Source organism: Rhinoderma darwinii, chromosome 3 (assembly GCF_050947455.1).
Source record: "Rhinoderma darwinii isolate aRhiDar2 chromosome 3, aRhiDar2.hap1, whole genome shotgun sequence".
Lineage (NCBI taxonomy): Eukaryota > Metazoa > Chordata > Amphibia > Anura > Rhinodermatidae > Rhinoderma > Rhinoderma darwinii.
The window spans coordinates 163,385,809-163,411,859 of record NC_134689.1 but is presented as its reverse complement, the minus strand read 5'-3'; the positions used below and the strand labels follow the sequence as shown (position 1 = coordinate 163,411,859).

General features: G+C 43.1%; 1 protein-coding gene across 1 annotated transcript in view; it reads left to right on the top strand.

The window, feature by feature from the left end:
* Nucleotides 1-400: 400 nt before the first annotated feature.
* Nucleotides 401-26,051, top strand: part of OSBPL8 (oxysterol binding protein like 8) — a 324,813-nt gene continuing 299,162 nt past the window's right edge. The window contains exon 1 of the mRNA XM_075856992.1: nt 401-536. The gene's annotated coding sequence lies outside the window, so the exon portion shown is untranslated. The remainder of the gene's footprint in view (nt 537-26,051) is intronic.

Below are 26,051 nucleotides of genomic sequence, written 5' to 3'. Positions count from 1 at the left end.
GCGTGTAAAAAACTCCCCGTGGGAACTGAATGCTGTTTTTCCCATTGAAATCAATGGGCAGATATTTTGAGGCGTTTAGTTCCGAATTTTTAGCCGTTTTTCGGGGCATTTACGGCCCGAAAAACGGCTGAATCTAGCCCGTGTGAACATACCCTTACATATCCTCAATGTTGGTAGGTAAGTTTATATGAAATGCGCCTTTATGGACAAATAGACTGCTGCTGAACTAATGCTGGAGGTACAGACAACTGCACAGTTCTGATAATGTGTACGTCAGACTTGCCAACCACAATATGGCTCCTTATCCCACTAAGGAATCACTACGCTAGGCCGCTAGGTGGCAGCAAGTGGATAGAGTGGGCGTGGCATTGATGACACTATCACTTCGCGCTGCAGAGTGGAGTGCTGCCTGTACTGGCGCTGGAGCCAGCTAGTAGCCCTACGTCCTGAATAGCCGCCTGTATCCAGTGCTGAGAGGAAATACGTCTGTCTTTTCCCCGGGAAGGGTGGCTATCCTCCATATACTAGGCGGCACGGTAAGAGAGCGCTGCTTATGGCTGAGGAGACGGACTGCTTGTACCCATAGAGCAGTAGTGTGTGGCCGGCTACTACAGTGTAGTTTATGTGCATCCTGTCAGCCAGATGCTGGGGATGGCATCACATCAGCACACGCTGGAGGTGACACTGTATGTGTGTATATATATTATATATATATATTAGTAGACACGTTCCTTCATTATATGTGTATGGGAGAAGACACCGTATAGTCCTATTATAATGTACTGCAGGTTGTGACATACAGTCGTGTTAATATGGTAAAAATAGACGTGTCCTCACACTAGAGTAATATGTAGAAAACTTCTTTATCAGTAAGAGCTGCCCAACACCGAGGACAGAATCCTCCTAGGTATAATAGCAATACGCCACACGGTATATATAATATAGAAGGGTAGTGCCTGCTGCAACAACATCACTACAATTTAGTGCAGACTTTTGTAAACTGGTATATAGTGTACATGTTCTGTGCTGCATTGTGTACAAATTTACTACGTCTTATGGAAGACTAAACCAAAAATGTTTTCTCGGTGTACAGTTATTTTAAGGGTTAACTGAGGTAGCGTCTACAGTTCTGTGAATGACCGAATCTTCCAACCTAAATAGCAGTCCCTTCATTTTACACATTTTCTAGTTCCAGTTTGACAATAGATGTGTAGGAACAAGCGCTGTCTCAATATAGATAATTTTAGACGATATTAAGAATCAAGTTTCTGGTTTATATGGATGGAAATACGGAACATTCACACAAGTCTATGTCCGTTTCTGGTCAAGCTGGCATTCTAGTGCCCACGCCAGGCTAATCTATGGCACATTGCATACAATATGGCAGCTAGGGGTATATCACTGCATAATCAGGCAGAGTTCACATGCAGGGTCCTTGTAAAGCTGAGTACCCCTATGGCAGCTGAAATACAGGCTTTATTACATCACCTAATTGACTGTTATATTAACTTGCTTTATATACTGCTCATTTATGCTATTTTTGGGCGAAGTTCACTTTTTAAAACTTTTTGGGTGATCCTGGGAAGAAAGTCAGATTTGTCAGTATTGTTGTGGGGGATGGGTCTGGTGGTTTATGTAAAAACTTAATTTAGGTCGTGCCTGCGGCGTAACGTCTCCCGGATTGTGACATCTCACTACTGTATTGCTACAAAGTGTTTCAGCCCAGGCTCTGTCTGTCATACATGTGGTCTACTGTTTCTAGATATTGATAAACACGTCTAGCAGCGGAGACTATTTTGAAAATGAAAGGGCTTTTCTGTGACTTTTTGTTTTCGATTTACGTTTAAGTTTAACAAAAAATAAATGAATTACTAGCCTATATATTTCCTGTTGTATACGCCTGTCGCTAACCTAATGCCCACCCCTGCCTGCGACCATCCTGATTTAGTATTATTAGTAGGGAGGATTTGTATTCACTGAACAGATATATATTATCCGATATACTATACTTTGCTTGTCTGGAGTTACTCAAACCACAGTTATAACTTTTTCAATATACGTCTCCTCTGTGCGTTTTTTTTCCTTTTTTTTCTTCCTGCCAGTGAAATGCGCAGTTATAAAGATTCCATTATCAGACTACATTTTATGTTCACATTTGCCAGAACTCCTCATTAGATCGATATTTTCATATTTAATAAAATATATAAGGTGGGAATGGGTTCTCCGTACTTTCACAAATCACAGATGAAGCCATAAGGCCTTATTCACAAGAACGTATATTACGTGCGTGAAAAATCGCACGGACCTATGTTAGGCTATGGGGACGTTCAGACTGTCAGTAATTTTCACGCAGAGTGTGTCCGCAGCGTAAAACTCACGACATGTCCTGTATTTGCCCGTGTTTCACGCAGCACGCACCCATTGAAGTCAATGGGTGTGTGCAAATCGCGCATGGCACACGGAAGCGCTTCCGGGTGATGCTCGTGATTCGCGCTACAGTTGTTAAAGAAGTGAAGCGAAACCAAAAGCCCCTCCTTCTTTACTGTTTCGTAACATAAGAGTGTCATAATGATGCCGGCTGAGCGAAAATCAAGCAGCCACGCACCATATACACATGCCACACTGAACTTTTGCGCGTGCAAAACGCAGCGTTTTTTGCGCAGCAAAACCGACCCGTTCGTGTGAATAAGGCCTAAGAGAGAGAAATTGTTGCATACAGTTTAATGGAGGTATTCTTCTAGTGGAGAATATAGCACCATACCGCAACAACATCGTACTTAGGACTCCGTTGGTGCTGTACAGGCTCAGTGCATACAGCAGCGCCGCATGCATGAGCCTTTAGGGTGGAATCCGCAGCGTATCACAGTAGCAGCAGAGTGGTCAATTTATGTTGCAGGATCGCTGCTCTTCTGTTTCGGGTTTTCCCCATTGAATTCAATGGGGAGGTTAAACCTGCAACAAACAGGATTTTTGCGGTGGAAAAGCTGTGAAGAAGCTCTGTTTGGCTTAAAAATAATAAAAAGGTTCTTACTTACCTCCTGGCATTGTTATGGCGATGTGATCCTCTGTTCTCAATGCAGCCCGGCCTCCTGGGATGACCTTTCATCTAATGTGACTCTTGCAACCAATCAAAGGCTTCAGCGGTCACATGGACTGCAGCGTCCTCCCAGGAGGCCAGACTACTTGGAGCATCAGGACATCTCGCTATGACAACACAGAGCAGGGTAAGGCCTCATGCACACGAACGTATTTTTTACTGTCCGTAAATTCTGGTCTAAATATAAGTCCTTGGTCACACGTATTCGGCCCGTATTGCACCCGTATTTCCAGGCACGTTTTCGCGGCAAAATTACACTAGTAATCGGCAGCCCTTCTCTCTATCAGTGCAGGATAGAGAGAAGTGACAGCCCTTTCCGCAGAAAAAGTAAAAAGTTCATACTTACCCGGCCGTTGTCTTGGTGACGCGTCCCTCTCTTCACATCCAGCCCGACCTCCCTGGATGACGCGGCAGTCCATGTGACCGCTGCAGCCTATGATTCGCCAGTGATTGGCTGCAGCGGTCACATGGGCTGTAACGTCATCCCAGGAGGCCGGACTGGAGGAAGAAGCAGGGAGTTCTGGGTAAGTATGAACCCTTTTTTTTTTTTTTTTTTTTTTTTTTTTACAGGTTGCTCTTTATTGTCATCGGAAGTCACTGTCCAGGGTGCTGAAACAGTTACTGCCGATAGTTTAACTCTTTCAGCACCCTGGACAGTGACTACTGACGTCGCCTAGCAACGCTCCCGTAATTACGGGTGCACACACGTAGTCACCCGTAATTACGGGAGCCACATAGACTTCTATGGGCCTGCCCATGCTGTAATTACGGCCTGAAATAGGACATGTTCTATATTTTTCAAGGGCACCTTCCTGTAAGCATACGGGGAGGTACCCGTGGCCAATAGAAGTCCATGGGCCTGTAAAAACGTGCCGTAATTACAGGCGTTTTTACGTTCGTGTGCATGGGGCCTAAGTATGAACTTTTTTTTTCTGGCACTATTTCCGCAATGGACATTACGCCCGAAAAAACTGTATCGCGCTTTGGTGCGTTTTTCGGGTTGAATTTCTTGCGGCTGCCAGGTCGGATACGTTACGTGCTTTTACGCAGCATATCCGCCCGGTGTGCACTTACCCATAAACATTTCCTTTCTGTTGCGGAAATGCTGCAGGCTTTCACCACAGATTTCATTTATTGCAATTAAAGGAATGAAAATCTGCAGTTAAATTCCGCATATACGTGCATATTTTATTGTGGATTTTGATACTGATCTTCAGGCTAGTTCCACAGCGTAATTTTACGCCTAACCTTAGACGTGCTGTACGAACCCCTGCATGCGTGAAGATTTTGTTGCCGAAATTTCTGCGACTGAAATTCAGTTCCGTTTATCTGAAGCAAACATAAAATCTGCAGCGTGTGCAGGGGGCCTAAAAGTGAAAGTCCCTTCCTGTTCTGAACAGTCAGCAGAGGTTACTGTGTTTGCCCTGTCGTTCTCCATTGATATGAATGAGAGATGAGGAAACACTTGATTTCCTCTGTAAACATGTGTCCGGACTCGCATGAATAACATGAATTTAGCCAGGCAACAATAAAGATACCTGTGCTTTTACTGGAAGTGATGGAAACCTGAGTTGCAGCTGTGAGATGAACATCTCCTATGTTTACACTGGGGATGCCTCCTCCCTGGGGTTCTTCCATCCATTAGCTCATGTTGCATGCATGGTGGCGTCCGCTGTACAGATGCTTGCACGCTGATCAGTCTTGTTCAGTGTTTATTCCCTACATGTCATGCAACTATTCTTTTTATTGGTTAGAACCGGCAGCCTCTGAATTTAGTTATCTATATTTAGTAGAAGAGAGATCATGGGAAAAGATTCCTAAAGAATTTATTTCCATTCACTGAAAGCAAGCAGAAATCTTGACATTGGTAAGACATTTAAAGGCTATGTGCGGTGCACATTTTGAAAGAATTTTTTAAAAAAAAATCACTTGTGTTTTTGAACAAATTTTTAAGTTGGCTTTTTTTTTATTTTTTTTACTTTTTAAGATACAGCTTCTATGATGGTTGTCAGCTGGATCCTACATGTTGGACCAGCTTTCAGCCAAGCCGTCAGTTCAGCTGAACTGATGGACGCAGCTCTGACATAACAATACAGCTTCTATGTACACACGATACATAGAAACTGTATTAAAAAAAATTTAATAAGTCAATTTCAAAGTTGTTCAATAACACACAAAATATTGGTTTATTTAAAAAAAAAAAAAAAAATACTTTCAATAGTGTACATAGCCCTTAAACACAAACTTTTGAATTAAGTAGCAAATAAGTGTTGTTTCCATTAAATCTCTTCACTTTGGTTGTATTTGTGCCTGTCAAGCTGCAAGAAAAGGGTGATTTGTGTGTGAGACTCAGGCCCCATGCACACGAACGTAAAAACGCCCGTAATCACGGACAGTAATTACGGGCCCATAAACTTCTATTGGCCACGGGTACCTCCCCGTATGCTGGGATGAAAAGACGCTTCTGCACACTGTTAAGTGGAGTTGCCAGTGAAACGGTACAAAACTTAAGGGTATGTTCACACGGCAAACGAAAAACGGCCGTAAAATGCGGAGCTCTTTTCAAGGGAAATCGGCCTCAGATTTTCAGCCGTTTTTTACGGACGTTTTAGGGGCTGTTTTTCTATTGAAACAATAAAAAACGTCTCAAGAAGTGACATGCATTTCTTTTTACGGGGTGGTTTTTTTACGTGCCGTTATTCAAACCGCCACGTAAAAAAACGCCCTGTGCGTTTTACGGTCCTAAAAACGGCTGAAAATAAGCCATGTGAACATACCCTAAAAGGGATCGTGGATGGGTTTACTTTGAATTAATCGGCCCCGTGCATGATACACTCTGGGCGTTGTATGGTTGCCACGGCAACTGTGCCGCCTAGCAATGCAGGAGCGTCTTTCCACACCTGATGTTTTCTTTTACTAAACCCTTTAATATCTATAGGACAGCTTTTTTTGTTGTGTTTTTTTTAGTACAGGTACATACCGAAATGACCTCTTATGGAAGGAATTTATGGTAGGGCATGCACTGTGGTTTATGCCTATTTGCATATACAGATTATCGTTCAATTTCATATACCGTGAACCCTCCCAGATGAAGACTTTTTTTTTTTCTTTTTTTTTTAAGTCTCTCCTAATCTAGACCAAATGTAGCTTTATTATGGCTACATTCACACAGGGAGGATACGCTGCATAAAGCTACACCACGTATCCGCCCTAGCAGCCGCAGGGAATTCCAGACGAAAAAACGCACCAAATTTGGTGCAGTTTTTTGGCCGGAATGTCTGTTGCGGAAAACTGCATGCTTAAAGAAAAAAACCCACATTCTTACCTTCTCACGTCTTGCAGATTGACCTCCTGCGATGACGTTTAATCCCAAATAACCGCTGCAGCCTGTGATTGGTTGCAGCGGTCACATGGGATGGAACGCCATCCCAGGAGGCCGGCCTGGACGAAGTAGTACTGAATTCTGGGTAAGTATAAGATTATTTTTCCTGAGTTGCGTTTTTTTGGGCGGAATCACAGCTATTCTTCCGCCAAAAAACGCAACATCTGCTATTAGGTGAGTTTTACCTCCCCATGGAAAAAACGCACCACAAGTCAATTTGAGCGTCTTTTCTGCTCATTTACGCAGCGTGTGGATGAGATTTGTTCAAATCTCATCCACTTTGCTACTGTATTAAGCTGCGGATTTTCCGCAATGAAATCAATTAAGGAAAATCTGCAGTATTTACTCTACGTGTGAATTTACCCTACTAGTATAATCAAATATGCGTTTGAAATCCATCCTAGTACATGCACGTTTGGGAGCCAATGTTGTTGGACTCGGTTCACATTTCAGTTGGAGACTCGGTTGCAGAGTCTGTCAGATTTAAGGGTATATTCACACGGCCTATTTTCGGCCGTTTTTCATCCCGTAAACCCCCGAAAAACGGCTGAAAAATCGGAAGCAGAACGCCTCCAAACGTCTGGCCATTGATTTCTATGGGCAAAACGGCGTTCTGTTTTGACGGGCCGTTTTGAAAAACTTCTGCGTAAAAAACGGCCGCGAAAAAGTGCATGTCACTTCTTGGGACGTTTTTGGAGCAGTTTTTCATAGACTATTAAAAACAGCTTAAAAAACGGTCGTAAAAAACGCCACGAAAATCGTGAGTGGCTTAAAAAACGTCTGAAAATCAGGAGCTGTTTTCCCTTGAAACATACACTCCTTTGTACAACGCCCACTTGGTCATATAGTAAAACACGCCCAGTTGTCCATTAACCCCTTCAGGACCAAGCTCATTTTGGCCTTCAGGACCAGACCCATTTTTTCAAATCTGACATATTTCACTTTATGTGGTAATAACTCCGGAACGCTTTTACCTATCAAAGCGATTCTGAGATTGTTTTCTCGTGACACATTGGACTTTATGATAGTGGAAAAATGTGGTCGATAAATTCAATATTTACCAGTGAAAAACACCAAAATTTGGTGAAAAATTGCAAAAATTAGCATTTTTCTAAATGTAAATGTATCTGCTTGTAAGACAGGCAGTTATACCACACAAAATTGTTGCTAATTAACATCCCCCATATGTCTACTTTAGATTGGCATCGTTTTTTGAACATCCTTTTATTTTTCTAGGACGTCACAAGGCTTAGAACTTTAGCAGCAATTTCTCACATTTTCAAGAAAATTTCAAAAGGCTATTTTTACAGGGGCCAGTTCAGATGTGAAGCGGCTTTTAGGGCCTTATATATTAGAAACCGCCAAAAAGTCACCCCATTTTAAAATCTTCACCCCTCAAAGTATTCAAAACAGCATTTAGAAAGTTTCTTAACCCTTTAAACGTTTCACAGGAATTAAAGCAACGTAGAGGTGAAATTTTCAAATTTCATTTTTTTTTGCAGAAATTCATTTTTATTCTATTTTTTTTGTAACACAGAAGTTTTTACCAGAGAAACGCAACTCAATATTTATTGCCCAGATTCTGCAGTTTTTAGAAATATCCCACATGTGGCCCTAGTGTGGTAATGGACTGAAGCACCGGCCTCAGAAGCAAAGGAGCACCCAGTGGATTTTGGGCCTCCTTTTTATTAGAAAATATTTTAGGCACCATGTCAGGTTTCAAGGGCTCTTTTGGTGCCAAAACAGTGGAAATCCACCAAAAGTGACCCCATTTTGGAAACTACACCCCTTGAGGAAATTATCTAGGGGTATAGTGAGCATTTTGACTCCGCAGGTTTTTTGCAGAAATTATTGGAAGTAGGCCGTGAAAATAAAAATCGTCATTCTTTCAAAGATTATGTAGGTTTAGCTAATTTTTTCTAATTTCCACGAGGACTAAAGGAGAAAAAGCACCACAACATTTGTAAAGCAATTTCTCCCGAGTAAAACTGTTCCCCACATGTGGTTATAAACGGATGTTTTGACACACGGCGGAGCTTAGAAGGGAAAGAGCGCCATTTGGCTTTTGGAGGTCAAATTTAGCAGGAATGGTTTGCGCAGGCCATGTAGCATTTGCAAAGCCCCTGAGGTACCAAAACAGTGAAAACGCCAAAAAAGTGACTCCATTGAGAAAACTACACCCCTTGAGGAATCTATCTAGGGGTGTAGTGAGCATTTTGCCCCCACAGGTGTTTAATAGATTTTATTAGAATTGGGCAGTGAAAATAAAAAAAATCCTTTTTCTTCAATAAGTAGTAGCTTTAGCTCCAAATTTTTAATTTTCTCAACAAATAAAGGAAAAAAAGAACCCCAACGCTTGTAAAGCAACTTCTCTGGAGTACGGCAATACCCCACACGTGGTCGTAAAATGCTGTTTGGGCACACGGCAGGGCTCATAAGGGAAGGAGCGCCATTTGCTTTTGGTGTACAGATTTTGCTGCATTTGGTTTCTGGTCGCTATGTTGCATTTGCAAAGTCCCTGTGGGACCAAAACAGTGGATCCCCCCCAGAAGTGACCCCATTTTGGAAACAACACCCTCAAGGTATTCACCTAGGGGTGTAGTGAGCATGTTAACCCCACAGGTGTTTTGCAGAAATTCGTGTGCACACGATGTGGGAGAATGAAAAAGGGAATTTTTCCTTAGATACGCCAATATGTGGTGCCCGGCTTGTGCCACCATAACAAGACAGCTCTCAATTATTATGCGGTGTTTCCCTGTTTTAGAATCACCCTACATGTGGCCCTAATCTTTTGCCTGGACATTCGACAGGGCTCAGGAGTGAAAGAGTACCATGTAAAATTGAGGCCTAATTTGGCGACTTATAAAGTATTGGTTCACAATTGCAGAGGCTTTGATGTGAAATAATAAAAGAAACCCCTGAGAAGTGACCCCATTTTGGAAACTGCACCCCTCAAGGCATTTATTAAGAGGTGTAGTGAGCATTTTCACCCCACGTGTCTTTTCCATAAATGATTGCGCTGCGGAAGGTACAAATTAAAATGTTTCCCTAGATATGCCAATTCAGTGTCAAATATGTCATGACCAGCTTGTGCCACTTTTTTTTTTATATACGCCGTTCACCGTACGTTATAAACTACATGTTACCTTTATTCTGCGGGTCAGTACGATTCCGGCGATACCAAATTTATAGAACTTTTTTATAACTTTTTGCACAATAAAATTACTTTTGGAAAGAGAATGTATTTTTTCTGTCGCCAAGTTGTGAGAGCCATAACTTTTACATTTTTTCATCGATGGAGCTGTGTGACGGCTTGTTTTTTTGCGAGACGAGGTATAGATTTTATCGGTACCATTTTTGGATACATGCGACTTTTTGATCACTTTTTATTTCAATTTTTGGAAGACAGTGACCAAAAAAACAGTAATTATGGCAGTGTTTTTGAGTTTTTTTTTTTACGGCGTTCACTGCGCTGGATAAATAACATAATATTTTTATAGTTCAGGTCGTTACGGTCGCTGCGATACCAAATATGTATGGCTTTATTATTTTTTTCAATAATAAATGACTTGATAAGGGAAAAAGGGCGATTGTGTTTTGTGTTATTATTTGAAACTTTTATTGTATGTTTTCCAACTTTTATTTTTACTTTTTTTACAAATTTTTTTACACTTTTCTTTAGTCCCACTAGGGGACTTGAAGGTCCAACTGTTTGTTTGATGTTCTAATACATTTCACTACCTATGTAGTGCAATGTATTGGAACTGTCAGTTGTTCACTGACAGCAAGCCGATCAGGCTCTGCCTCTGGGCGGGGCCTAATCAGCTTACGTAATGGCAGACAGGATTCCATTGTTAGGGCTCCTGTTGCCATGGTAGCAGTCGCCAGCCTTGCCATCGCATGGCAAGGCTGCCGATTTTCTACAAACCTCTAGGATGCAGCGATCACAATGGATCGCTGCATCGAAGGGGTTAATGCCAGGAATCGGAGCTAGCTCCGGTTCCTGGCGATAGATCGGGGTGTCCGCTGTAACATACAGCGGACACCCACTGCTGATGACGCCGGCTCCGCTTCTGAGCCAGAAGCTAAGCCGGCGCCATCTTGCCGATGTTACCGGAAGCCTCCTGGGCCCCGCCGATGACGGGGCATAGGAGGATTCCGTTACAGGCTGATCGGGAGGTAAGCATTAGCCCTCCGATCGCCTTTGCAGCCACCGGCAACCCAGCGATCACGTTGCTGGGGTGCCGGTGGCTATAAACTCCTCACATGCTGCGATCTCTATTGAACGCAGCATGTGAGGGGTTAATCGGTCGGATCGGAGGCTTGCTCCGGTCCTGGCCGATACCTCAGGGTGCCAGCTGTAACATACAGCTGTCACCCGGTGGTGATGTCGCTGGCTCAGCTCCTGAGCCAGCTTCATCTCCATGACGTACATTTACGTGAAAAGGCGGTAAGCCACCGATTTTAATGACGTTTATATACGTGATCCGGCGGGAAGGGGTTAAGAAAGTCATTCGCATAAAGCTAATATAGGTCACAACTCCCGTCAAAAATGATAGTTTTTCTAAATAAAAAACACTGCTGTAATCTACATTACAGCGCCGATCACATTATGTACAAGATAGGGCACTTATAATGTGGTGACAGAGCCTCTTTAATGAAATTGCTAAAAGTGGTCTTATACATTATAAAAAATCAAGTTGATGTGGTGTTTTTAACTCGTTAAGGACCAGATGCATTTCATGTTTTTTCATCTCGGTATTCCAAATAGTGTTTTTTTTCTTCTTACTTTTGCGTCAATGTGGCTGATCGAGGTCTTTTATGTTTATTACATAAATTAAATTATCTTTTATTTTAAAGTGTTTTCTGTGTATTTATACAAACTTTTCTATTTACTTTTATTAACAATGTGCTGGTGACGCCAGGTAGGAGAGAGAGCAAAAACCATGGCGCCACATAGTGCAGGTCAATAAGATAGGCGGGTGAAGGAATGAAAAAACCATGCTCACCATTTAGCCATAGACAATACGCAATAGGTCCACAAGTGCTGCTGCCAGATCCGGGCCGGTTTCCAAAGATAACCGCTTGGTAAGATGAATGAAGAAGTAGGATCTGTGATGGCGCTGCTGCGTGGTAGGGATGAGGAGAATATACGAGGAATCGGTTCTATGTCAAAGAATTTTATTTGTACAAGGTGGCAACGCGTTTCAACGCCGAACTGGCGTCTTCATCAGGCATAATAAGCAAAAAAAGAGAGCATGTATATATACACAACTAGACAGGTCTTAATTGGGCCAATTCAGACGGGGCAATTGGCCAAAAAAACGCCGAAACCATGCGGGTCAGAGTTCATGACATACATATACATGATGACAGCATAATACGAGTTTTAGTACAATTGTAAGGTAACAAGAAAATCATAGGGTGAATTGTCACGTTAAAATTTTAGAAGGAAAGAAGAAGTTGTGTATTAAGCACAAGAAATAAAAACGGCAAGAATTTACTGAACCATTCGTTATCACTAACACTATCAAGAAGGTGTTAGACAGACACTACATCTGGTGACGCCATCAGTTATCCTGCCGAATCCTTGAGTACAAGGCGAACTTCTCTCTCTTGTACTTTGCTGCAATTATTTTTGTTGCTTACTGAAAATTTGATTTGAGCGAAGATGGTGCATTGTTGGAGATTTTTGAAGGGGTATTGGTAATAAAAGATGTTGTCTCACCATGAAACTGTTATCTTCTTAAAGCGGCTCTGTCACCACATTATAAGTGCCCTGTCTCCTACATAAGGAGATGGGCGCTGTAATGTAGGTGACAGTAATGCTTTTTATTTAAAAAAACGATCTTTTTTCACAACGTTAGGAGCGATTTTTGGTTTATGCTAATGAGCTTTCTTAATGCCCAAGTGGGCGTACTTTTACTTTCGACCAAGTGGGCGTTGTACAGAGGAGTGCATGACGCTGACCAATCGGCATCATGCACTCCTCTCCATTCATTTACACTGCACTAGCGATATAGTTATATCACTATGTGCAGCCTTATACACAAGCCCTAACATTACTAGTGTCGTGATAATGAATACACATGACCATCCAGCCTGGACGTCATGTGTACTCAGAATCCTGACACTTCTGACTTTTTTTGTGAGATTCCGGCAAGTGAAACCAAATCTCGCGAGATCACGGAGCTGGTTTCACTTGCCGGAATCTCACAAAAAAAGTGTCAGGATTCTGAGTACACATGACGTCCAGGCTGGATGGTCATGTGTATTCATTATCAGGACACTAGTAATGTTAGGGCTTGTGTATGAGGCTGCACATAGTGATATAACTATATCGCTAGTGCAGTGTAAATGAATGGAGAGGAGTGCATGATGCCGATTGGTCAGCGTCATGCACTCCTCTGTACAACGCCCACTTGGTCGAAAGTAAAAGTATGCCCACTTGGGCATTAAGAAAGCTCATTAGCATAAACCAAAATTGCTCCTAACGTTGTGAAAAAAAGATTGTTTTTTTTAAATAAAAAGCATTACTGTTATCTACATTATAGCGCCGATCTCCTTATGTAGGAGACAGGACACTTATAATGTGGTGACAGAGTCTCTTTAACCTCTTAACGCCGAAGGACGGATATATCCGTCCTCAGCAGCTGCTAGTTCGCGCAGGAGGACGGATATATCCGTCCTGTGATGGCGCGGGTACTGTCACTGTACCCACGCGATCAGCAGCAGGAGCACGGCTGTTATACACAGCCCGGCTCCTGCTGCAACTGCCGGAATCGAAGCGCGCTCAGATTCCGGCAGTTTAACCCATTAAATGCCGCTGTCAATAGTGACAGCGGCATTTAATGTGTTTGACAGAGGGAGGGAGCTCCCTCTGTCACCCCATCGGCGCCCCCGCAAACAAATCGCGGGTCGGCGTCAGGTTTCCATGACAGCCGGGGGTCTAACAAAGACCCCCAGGTCTGTCTTCAGCATCTGCCTGTTAGGCGATGCCGGAGGCATGACCTAACAGGTTGCCTGTCAGTTTTACACTGACAGGCAATAATGCTTTGGTATACTAAGTATACCAAAGCATTATATATGCGATCGGCACATCGCATAGTGAAGTCCCCTGGTGGGACTAAAAAAAAAATGTCAATCCGTTAAATAAAGTTTGTGAAAAAAATAAAAATAAAATTACAGTGAAAATCAAATAAAACTATTTTGTTTATTATTTAGTAAAAGTGTCAAAACAAATCACATATACACATATATGGTATCCCCGCGATCGTAACAACTTGACCAATAAAATGAACACATTAATTAAACCGCCAGATGAACGGCGTCCAAAAAAAACGCAAAAAACAACGGCAAAATTCGCTCTTTTCTCCCATTCCCCCCATAAAAAATTAAATAAAAATTAATCTAAGTTCTATGTACCCCAAAATAGTACTAATGAAAACAACACATTGGCCCGCAAAAATCAAGCCCACATACGGCCATATTGACGGAAAAATAAAAACGTTACGGCTGTTGGAATGCAGCGATGCAAAAACAAGTAATTTTTTTCTAAAAGGCTTTTTATTGTGCAAACGTAGGAAAACATATAAAACCCTTACATATTTGGTATCGCCGTAATCGTGCCGACCCATAGAATAAAGTGAACATGTTATTTACACTGCATAGTAAACGGCGTAAATTTATAACGTGAAAATCAATGCTGGAATAGCTGCTTATTTTCAATACTCTCCGAAAATAAAGTTAATAAAAGTTAAATCGATATATTGTAAGCATCTAAAAATGGTACAATTACAAAATACAACTCGTCCCGCAAAAAACAAGCCCTTATACGGCTATGTCAACGGAATAAAAAAAAAAATTATGACTCTTGGAATGCGACCGTGAAAAAACAAAAAATAATCCTTGGTCATTAACGTGCAAAATGGCCCGGTCATTAAGGGGTTAAAATGAAGCCATTCCGGCAATCCGTTGATCGCAACAGGTTTGGCCAGGTCCACAAGAGCATAGAGTTGCTGATCCTGAGCAGTTTTCCACTTTGGCTCATAAAGGGAAGGTCCTGAGCAAGGGAACCTGTGATGTGCATATGTCCTCATAGGCAACCATTCATTAAATACATTTCACATGCAGTTTTTGTTTTTTTGCCTTTTTATGACCTGAAATGAAAAGCTTTTTCGTTTTCTGATTTGGACATTATAAGGGTCAGTTCACACGTTGCGTAAATACTGCAGTTTTTCCCCAACAGAATTTGTTGCGGAAAATCCACTGCATAATACAGTAGCGACAGAGTAGATGAGAGAAAACAAATCTCAACCACACGCTGCGTAAATACTGAGCAGAAAAAATGCATAAACAAAACAAATTTTATTCCGCAGCATGTTAACTGTATTTGCGTAAACGCTGCTTATTTGTCGTGGGGTTTCCCCATTGAATTCAATGTGGAGGTAAATCCCGCAAAACAAATAGCAGTTGTTTTTAGGTTTTTTTGCGGCGGGTTCGCAGAAATTCAGCCGCAAAAAACTCCTACTCCGAAGTCTGTGTTCCTCCATCCAGCGCAGCCTCATGGGATGACGTTTCATCCGATGTGATTGCTGCAGCCAATCACAGGCTACAGTGGTCTCCTGGGATGAAACGTCATCACATGAGACCAGCCTGCTAGCATGTCGGCTAAGCGCTGCAGTTTTCCGCAACGGACATTCCAGGCGAAAAACTGCCCCACAGTCTGGTGTGGTTTTTCGCCGGAATTCCCTGCGGTGCACAGGGCGGATGTGCTGCGTGCATTTACATGAACTCAGCCTAAAAATGAGTTTAATATGTATCAGTCTCTTGTTACAATAGATGTTATTTTGTATGAGGACAAATGCAGATACAGGCAGAAATGATCAGTCGTTTTTTATTTTATCAGTCTATCACTAAATGCAGACCCTTGTGAGGTCAATGCGAGTGTTCTGGTTTATACTCGACATTGTAGTTTTGTTGAATAATGATGCTTCATAATAGCACATGACGCCCAGATTATACATAGCAGATCCTCTGTCTGACATTATCGTGTCATCTGATTATTTTTCCCGGAAACGAGTCATTTGCTTACTCGGCTGCCTGTAAGATCCATTAATGTTTTAACAATCGCTTATTTATTGTTTTACATCTTTAGTTCATAGTGTATATCTTCCTGTGAATAACATGAAAAGTTAAGACCTGCCATTTTTTAAAAGAAAATAAAGAGTGGAATGTTTCTTAGGAAATCTTTTTACTGAACCTTGAGGTTATGTGTTGACTCTGCACATAGTAATAGTGTGGTGTTGGCTGAAGGTTTTCTAGATGTTTGGAACCTTTTATTTCCTCCTGCTGAGTATCAGACTTCTAGGATGCCCTTCTACTCCCTTTGTGATATTTAGTCTTGGGTTAGATCAGGGGTCTCAAACTCGGCCGGGTAAGTGGGCCGCATATAGAAAAAATGGGAAGTTGACGGGCCGCATTACTTTCAAATTTGATACAATACTAAATTATTGTTAATCAATTAGTTATTTGAACTACTATAACACTATATTACTAGAATAATAATACTACATTACTATAATAATACCGGTAGGTTTAAAATTTGAGATATTTCTCCACGTGCTTATTTCAACAATCCAGCTTTCCAGTTTAAGTGTCGCTAAATGCAGTCCGGCGGCTCAGTTAGCACACATGTCAAGATTGGGCAGCCCCTTTTTAGATAGTGCCGCAGTGCCCTCTGTGGATGCTGCCGCGGTGCCCTCTGTGGATGCTGCCGCGGTGCCCTCTGTGGATGCTGCCGCGGTGCCCTCTGTGGATGCTGCCGCGGTGCCCTCTGTGGATGCTGCCGCGGTGCCCTCTGTGGATGCTGCCGCGGTGCCCTCTGTGGATGCTGCCGCGGTGCCCTCTGTGGATGCTGCCGCGGTGCCCTCTGTGGATGCTGCCGCGGTGCCCTCTGTGGATGCTGCCGCGGTGCCCTCTGTGGATGCTGCCGCGGTGCCCTCTGTGGATGCTGCCGCGGTGCCCTCTGTGGATGCTGCCGCGGTGCCCTCTGTGGATGCTGCCGCGGTGCCCTCTGTGGATGCTGCCGCGGTGCCCTCTGTGGATGCGGCCGCGGTGCCCTCTGTGGATAAGGCCACGGTGCCCTCTGTGGATAAGGCCACGGTGCCCTCTGTAGATAAGGCCACGGTGCCCTCTGTAGATAAGGCCACGGTGCCCTCTGTAGATAAGGCCACACACCCCTAGATAATGCCAGTGTCCTCTTCAGATACTGTCACACACCCACTTGTAGATAACGCCCCAGTGCCCTCTGTAGAGGCGGCCCCAGTGCCCTCTGTAGAGGCGGCCCCAGTGCCCTCTGTAGAGGCGGCCCCAGTGCCCTCTGTAGAGGCGGCCCCAGTGCCCTCTGTAGAGGCGGCCCCAGTGCCCTCTGTAGAGGCGGCCCCAGTGCCCTCTGTAGAGGCGGCCCCAGTGCCCTCTGTAGAGGCGGCCCCAGTGCCCTCTGTAGAGGCGGCCCCAGTGCCCTCTGTAGAGGCGGCCCCAGTGATGTCAGGGGCTTGCCCAGAGCTGGAGTCCCAGGCAGAGCGCTAGTAGGCTCTTCCTGGGACTCCAGCTGTGCTCCTGACATCACTGGGACTCCTGCTCTGGGGAAGCCCCTGACATCATTGTCGATGTATGGACAGCGATGTCAGAGGCTTCCCCAGAGTCCCGGAGCAGAGCCGATAATAGCGCTCTGCCCGAGACTCCGCTCTGGGGAAGACCCTGACACACTGTCCATATATGGGCAGCGATGTCAGGGAATTCCACAGAGTCCCGCAGCAGAGCCGACACCAGCGCTCTGGGCAAGACCCTGACACACTGTCCATATATGGGCAGCGATGTCAGGGAATTCCACAGGGTCCCGGAGCAGAGCCGACACCAGCGCTCTGCTCGGGACTCCGGCTCTGGGGAAGCCCCAGACATCGCTGTTCATATGTGAACAGCGATGTCAGGGAATTCCAGAGTCCAGGAGCAGAGCCGATACTAGCGGCTCTGTGTCCCGCGGGCTGCAGATGACAGCCCAAGGGGCTGCATGCGGCCCGCGGGCCGCGTGCTTGAGACCCCTGGGTTAGATGTATACAAAGTCGTACTTATCACATGAAAGATCAAAAACTTTACCATTTTCAAAATGACTCGAGATTTCTACTTGTCCAACGTGGTTTTCACTGCATTTATTTATGCCCAAACGTTTTCAGTGTCTGCGCACTACTTATTCACATGCACAATTTTACTTGGTTTTTTTTTCACCACTGTAAGATATTGCCCCGTGTTGCATTCGATAAGCTATCTGTTCTAGTAGTAAATAGGGAAAGGCTGGGTTCACACACCCTATTTATGGACGTAATTCGTCCGTTTTAGCCTCGAATTACGTCCGAAAATACGGCTCCTAAGCGTCCGCAAACATCTGGCCATTCATTTGAATGGGTCTTACGATGTTCTGTGACGACAATCATTTTTTTTTACGCGCCGCTGTCAAAAGACGGCGCATAAAAAAGACACCCGCTTCAAAGAAGTGCATGTCACTTCTTGAGACGTAATTGGAGCAGTTTTCCATTGACTCAATGGAAAAACAGCTCCAATTACGTCCGTAATGGACGCAGGGAAAAACGCGAGTACGAGCAATTTACGTCTGAAATTCAGGAGCTGTTTTCTCCTGAAAACCGCTCCGTAATTTCAGTCGTAACGGACGTGCACGTGTGAACCCAGCCAAAGGGTATTCCATTGCGATGTTGCAGTAGCGTGAATTCATGACATCGCATGTTCAAGTCTTCCTATTGGAATACATTACATGCAAGGTCATGTTTGTCCCTGGCCTCTGACAAATGTTTTCTGACATGGTGGTAAATTTCTCCTACAGGCTCTTGCATACAACTTTTGCAAACAAAAAGTGAAGCGGTCCCCCTCCGCAAAGACAGCAGAGGGCTCGTGTGCAAGAGCAGTATGTAGGCCATTCACTTTCTAATAGAGAAACATAAAAGGGGTGATCCGAGGTGAGCTGACAGTCCATCATTAAACGTGAGCCATGAAATTCATTAGTTCAGTCCTTTACATGGAATCTGCTAGTTGCCTTTTGTATGGAGGTGGCCCCCCTTACTGGGCCCCTGTGAAGCTGTACAGGTAGCACATAGGGAATGTCCACCTCTGTCAACCAATCGCGTTGCATCGTCAATTTTGGAAACTGCAAAAAAAAAAAAATCACTTCCTATTGATGCCCCACTAATTATGTAGGTCCATGATAAAAAAAAATATTCTTCTCACCCTTTCCTATCTGCATAAAATTTAGGCCTCATGCACACGACCGTAAAAACTCCCGTTATTACGGGTCGTAATTACGACCTGTAATAACGGGCTCATAGACTTCTATTGGCGACGGGTGCCTTCCCGTTTTCTCACGGGAAGGTGCCCGTGCCGTTGAAAAAGATAGAACATGTCCTATTTCAGGCCGTAATAACGGCACGGACAGTCAATAGAAGTCTATGGAGCTCTCGTAATGACGGGTGGCTACATGTGTGCACCCGTCATTACGGCAGCGTTGCTAAGCGACGTCAGTAAATAGTCACTGTCCAGGGAGCTGAAAGAGTTAACTGATTGGCAGTAACTCTTTCAGCACCCTGGACAGTGACTACCGATCAGTATAAACCTGTAAAAAATAAAAGACGTTCATACTTACCGAGAACTTCCTGCTTCCTCCAGTCTGGTCTCCCGCCCGTTGCCTTGGTGACGCGTCCCTCTCGACATCCGGCCCGACGTCCTGGATGACGTTTCAGGCCATGTGACCGCTGCAGCCAATCACAGGTCAATCACAGGCTGCAGCGGTCACATGGACTGCCGCGTCATCCAGGGATGTCGGGCTGGATGTGAAGAGAGGGACGCGTCACCAAGACAACGGCCGGGTAAGTATGAATTTCTTTAACTTTTATTACAGAAAAGGCTGTCCCTTCTCTCTATCCTGCACTGATAGAGAGAAGGGGCTGCCAATTAGTGCAGTGCTATTTTGCCGCCAAAAACGTGCCCGTAAATACGGGTGGAATACGGGTGACACCGGACCCATATTTACGGGCACGGGTTCGTAAATACTGGTGCAAAACGGGTGGAATACGTGTGACACCGGACCCGTATTTACGCCAGTATTTACGGGTGGGAAAAAATACGGTCGTGTGCATGAGGCCTTATATGATGTGAAAAGACCTCTTCCCAAAAAGCATAAGAATATGTTGCAAATAGTTAACCCCCACACCCCACCCCAATAATATGTCAGTTTTGCACGCACACTCGAGATCCATGCATAATTATGGACGTGAAATCTGAAGCAAAATCCGCATGTAGCACAGGATAATGTGTGTGTGTGTGTGTGTGTGTGTGTGTGTGTGGTGTTTAAGCTCGTTTTGAACGTTACAATTTTCTATATATAGCTTCTTATGGGCAGAAATGCTTAGAGACTGTCACCACATTATAAGTGTCCTATCTCCTATATAAGGAGATCGGCGCTATAATGTAGGTGACAGTAATGCTTTTTATTTAGAAAAACGATCTATTTTTACCACTTTATGAGCGATTTTAGCTTTATGCTAATTACTTTCTTAATGCCCAAGTGGGCGTTGTACAGAGGAGTGTATGACGCTGACCAAAGTAAAAACAAGCCCACTTGAGCATTAAGAAAGTAATTAGCATAAAGCTAAAATCGCTCAGTGGTAAAAATAGATAGCAGTGCTTTTTATTTAGAAAAACTGTCCCCTACAGTATAGCGCCGATCTCCTTATGTAGGAGACAGGACACTTATAATGTGGTGACAGAGCCTCTTTAAAGGCTATGTAAACCTAAGAATATTTTTTCAATTCAATGTGTTTATATTTTAAGCAAGTTTTTTAATTTTACTTATTACAATTTTTTTTACATTAGTTTCTATGTATTCTGTATGCATAGAAGCTGTAGCATTCTCTCTGATGATTTTGTCAGTGAAGTGAAGGATCCACTTAATATCAATCACCTCTAAATTAATCTACTTGGATGTAACCAATATCAGGTGGATCCTATGAGAGACACATGGGACCCGCTCTCACCCGAGCCTTCATTTCAATTGAACCTGACTGATTAGGCTGAGGGTATGTGCACACACACACTAATTATGTCCGTAATTGACGGACGTATTTCGGCCGCAAGTCCCGGACCGAACACAGTGCAGGGAGCCGGGCTCCTACGGTAGCATCATAGTTATTTACGACGCTAGGAGTCCCTGCCTCTCTGCAGGACAACTGTCCCGTAATGTAATCATGTTTTCAGTACGGGACAGTAGTTCCACGGAGAGGCAGGGACTCCTAGCATCGTACATAACTATGATGTTAGGAGCCCGGCTCCCTGCACTGTGTTCGATCCACTACTTGCGGCCGAAATACGTCCGTCAATTACGGACGTAATTAGTGTGTGTGCACATACCCTGAGAGTGAATGATACAGCATCTATGTGTAGAGGTTACAGTGAAGGAAATAAGTATTTGATCCCTTCCTGATTTTGTAAGTTTGCCCACTGTCAAAGACATGAACAGTCTAGAATTTTTAGGCTAGGTTAATTTTACCAGTGAGAGATAGATTATATATATAAAAAAAAGAATCACATTCTCAAAATTATATATATTTATTTGCATTGTGCACAGAGAAATAAGTGTTTGATCCCCTACCAACCATTAAGAGTTCAGCCTCCTCCAGACCAGTTACACGCTCCAAATCAACTTGGTGCCTGCATTAAAGACAGCTCTTACATGGTCACCTGTATAAAAGACTCCTGTCCACAGACTCAATTAATCAGTCTGACTCTAACCTCTACAACATGGGCAAGACCAAAGAGCTTTCTAAGGATGTCAGGGACAAGATCATAGACCTGCACAAGGCTGGAATGGGCTACAAAACCATAAGTAAGACGCTGGGTGAGAAGGAGACAACTGTTGGTGCAATAGTCAGAAAATGGAAGACATACAAAATGACTCAATCGACATCGATCTGGGGCTCCATGCAAAATCTCACCTCGTGGGGTATCCTTGATCCTGAGGAAGGTGAGAGCTCAGCCGAAAACTACACGGGGGGAACTTGTTAATGATCTCAAGGCAGCTGGGACCACAGTCACCAAGAAAACCATTGGTAACACATTACGCAGTAATGGATTAAAATCCTGCAGTGCCCGCAAGTTCCCCCTGCTCAAGAAGGCACATGTACAGGCCCATCTGAAGTTTGCAAATGAACATCTGGATGATTCTGAGAGTGATTGGGAGAAGGTGCTGTGGTCAGATGAGACTAAAATTGAGCTCTTTGGCATTAACTCAACTCGCTGTTTTTGGAGGAAGAGAAATGCTGCCTATGACCCAAAGAACACCGTCCCCACTGTCAAGCATGGAGGTGGAAACATTATGTTTTGGGGGTGTTTCTCTGCTAAGGGCACAGGACTACTTCACCGCATCAATGGGAGAATGGATGGAGCCATGTACCGTCAAATCCTGAGTGACAACCTCCTTCCCTCCACCAGGACATTAAAAATGGCTCGTGGCTGGGTCTTCCAGCACGACAATGACCCGAAACATACAGCCGAGGCAACAAAGGAGTGGCTCAAAAAGGAGCACATTAAGGTCATGGAGTGGCCTAGCCAGTCTCCAGACCTTAATCCCATCGAAAACGTCTGACCGCTGTGCTTGCCAACAAGGGTTTTGCCACCAAGTATTAAGTCTTGTTTGCCAAAGGGATCAAATACTTATTTCTCTGTGCACAATGCAAATAAATATATATAATTTTGACAATGTGATTTTCAGTTTTTTTTTAATATAATCCATCTCTCACTGGTAAAATTAACCTAGCCTAAAAATTCTAGACTGTTCATGTCTTTGACAGTGGGCAAACTTACAAAATCAGCAAGGGATCAAATACTTATTTCCTTTACTATGCATAGAAGCTGCTTCATAAAGAAAAAAACTTTATGTAATGTCAAATCAAAAAGAGCGTAAAATCATTGATTAAAAAAAAAAATTGAGGGTCTTTAATAGATTTTTTTTTAAATGTATTTATTTATTTTTATATACACGTACACTAGCCCTTCTCAGTGAATTACAATATCATCACAAAGAGTTAAGTGATTTCAGTAATTCAATTCAAAAAGTGAAGCTCATATTAAATCGATTCATTACACACACAGTGATCTATTTCCAGCATTTCTTTCTTTTAATGTTGATGATTATGGCAAACCGTTAATGAAAACCCAAAATTTAGTCAGAGAATTAGAATATTATATAAGCCCAATTTAAAAAATTATTTTTAATACTGAAATGTAGGCCTACTGAAAAATACGTACAGTATATGCCCTCAGTACTTGGTCGGGGCTCCTTTTGCAGTTAGTTTAAAAAAAAAAAAAAGCGCCAGTAGCATGTTGGCAGGTGTCTTACCAAATGTAGGTGTCATGAGAGATTTCCTTATCTTGAGGCTTGCAGACATGCTAGTCATGCTATCCTCCTGCTCTGTGTTTTATGTGCCAGTGATTCCTAAGTATAGAAACTTTGTGCTAGTCTTTCCAGCACCTAATTTGTGCCTTTTGTATAACTGTGCGTTTGTGTTAATGATTTTGTTCCTTCTATTTTGAGACTTGTTTTTATGAACAATTACCCTTTCAAAGTAATCTTGGCTTTTTCTGAACACATTAGTGTAATGCACAGGAAGCTGAACTTAGCTGACGTTTACATTTGTATTTTCTTTTCGTTATACTGTTTTACATATTTTATCTATTTAGTGTTCATTGGCATTACCACATTAATAAAGGCGTTTTTTCCAGAATCCTAAAAATATATCAATCATGTTGTTCTTTTGATTATTTTTTTTAGCAAAATGCAACATGGAAAAACATGTTACATTTAAAAAAAACCCTGGCATTTCGAAATGCCGTTTGAAGCGTCCGACAAAAACCCTGTGTGAAGGAGGCCTAACAGGAAAGTTCAATTTTTTTTAAAGAAATAAATCTCTGTTTGCACCAAAGCACATGTGTAGATTGTTTACTGTTTAAACAAATTCTATTTCTTATCTCCTTTTCATTAAATAGTTCCCCAGAGTGTTTTATGGAGCTGCTGGTTGTTTCAGTGACTAAGCAAATAATAAGGCCATAATACTTTTTATTTGTATGCATATAGCAGCGTAATCCAGCAAATTGCCCTACTTTAGCTATCTGTTTCCCTATTGCAAAATCTGCTCATGTAATTAAAAATGACAATAGATGCATTGCGTATAGCAGCTGCAAACAATGGCGGCATGAAACCGCGTATAATGAAGAATAAACATTCTGCTCCTGAGAAAACGAATTTACTAAAGAACAACCTGTTACACCAATGCACTAAATCTTTGATAAATGACTGCTGTGAAACCCACTGGCCCTCATTTATGAAGACTGGTGTAGCAGTCCAAGTGTATGTAAAAGTCTAAAGTTTCTTAACCCCTTCCCGCCATTTCACGTACAGTTACGTGATGGGAGATGGCCTTTTCCCGCATCTCCACGTAACTGTACGTGATGGAGATGAAGCTGGCTCAGGAGCTGAGCCAGCGACATCACCGCCGGGTGACAGCTGTATGTTACAGCTGGCACCCGGAGGTATCGGCCAGGACCGGAACTAGCCTCCGATCCGACCGATTAACCCCTCACATGCTGCGTTCAATAGAGATCGCAGCATGTGAGGAGTTTATAGCCACCGGCGCCCCAGCAACGTGATCGCTGGGTTGCCGGTGGCTACAAATGCGATCGGAGGGGTAATACTTACCTCCCAATCAGCCTGTAACGGAATCCTCCTATGTCCCGTCGTCGGCGGGGCCCAGGAGGCTTCTGGTACGATCGGCAAGATGGCGCCGGCTCAGCTTCCGGCTCAGAAGCTGAGCCGGCGTCATCAGCAGTGGGTGTCCACTGTATGTTACAGCGGACACCCCGATCTAACGCCAGGAACCGGAGCTAGCTCCGATTCCTGGCATTAACCCCTTCAATGCAGCGATTCAATGCAATCGCTGCATCAAAGTGGTTTGTATGCAATCGGCAGCCTTGCCATGCGATGGCAAGGCTGGCGACTGCTACTATGGCAACAGGAAGCCATTGTTAGGCATCCTATCTGCCATTACGTTAGCCGATTAGGCCCCGCCCGGAGGCGGAGCCTGATCGGCTTGCTGTCAGTGAACAACTGACAGTTCTAATACATTGCACTACATAGGTAGTGCAATGTATTAGAACATCAAACAAACAGTTGGACCTTCAAGTCCCCTAGTGGGACTAAAGAAAAGTGTAAAAATAAAAGTTGTAAAAAATACAATAAAAGTTTCAAATAATAACACAAAACACAGTCACCCTTTTTCCCTTATCAAGTCATTTATTATTGAAAAAAATAATAAAGCCATACATATTTGGTATAGCTGCGACCGTAACGACCTAAACTATAAAAATATTATGTTATTTATTCCGCACAGTGAACACCGTAAAAAAAATAACTAAAAAATACTGACATAATTGCTATTTTTTGGTCACTTTGTCTTCCAAAAATTGAAATAAAAAGTGATCAAAAAGTCGCATGTACCTAAAAATGGTACCGATAAAATCTATACCTCGTCTCGCTAAAAACAAGCCCTCATACAGCTCCGTCGACGAAAAATGTAAAACCGTTATGGCTCTCACAACATGGTGACAGAAAAAATCCATTCTCTTTACAAAAGTTATTTTATTGTGCAAAAAGTTGTAAAACATAAAAAGTGCTATAAATGAGGTATTACCGGAATCGGACTGACCCGCAGAATAAAGGTAACATGTAATTTATAACGCGTGGTGAACGCTGTATAAAAAGAACTAAAAAAAATATGCCAGAATTGTTGTTTTTTGGTGACCTTGCCTCCCAAAAAAAAAAAACGATAACAAGTGATCAAAAAGTCGCATGTGCCCCAAAATGGTACCAATAAAAACTACAGCTCGTCACACAACAAAACAGCTGTCCTACCACTACGTCTATGAAAAAATAAAATTAGTCAAGGCACCAATAAGGGAAGAAATAAAAATATGCAGTTGTGCCGGCCCGAGGGGAACGTTTCTTCTGTTTCAAGTGGCAAATTATCAAAGCCCCTAAAATTAGGGAACCAGGAAGGGGAGGGCCCAAACATATCTGCTGGAAGGGTGCCCGTATTATACCAGGACAACACTTTCCCAGCAAAATTCCCCAAACTGAGTGTGGACCAAAAGGGGAATAAGTAAAGACCATTTATCAGTGCGACACCGGGCTGTGCAGAAAGTATTGCTTCACAGCGTAACACACGTCTATGGATTATTTTATTGTTTTTTTTTTTACCCCATTATTATACCACCTGACTATGCCCCTTATATACTCCGCCCGCCTTACGTGTACCCCCACATTATAAACGGAAACACCAGTAAGACTCAAAACAAAACTACTACAAGCAAAATCTACGCTCCAAAAGCCAAATGGCGCTACCTCCCTTCTGAACCCTACAGTGTGCCCAAACAGCAGTTTACTTCCACATATATGGC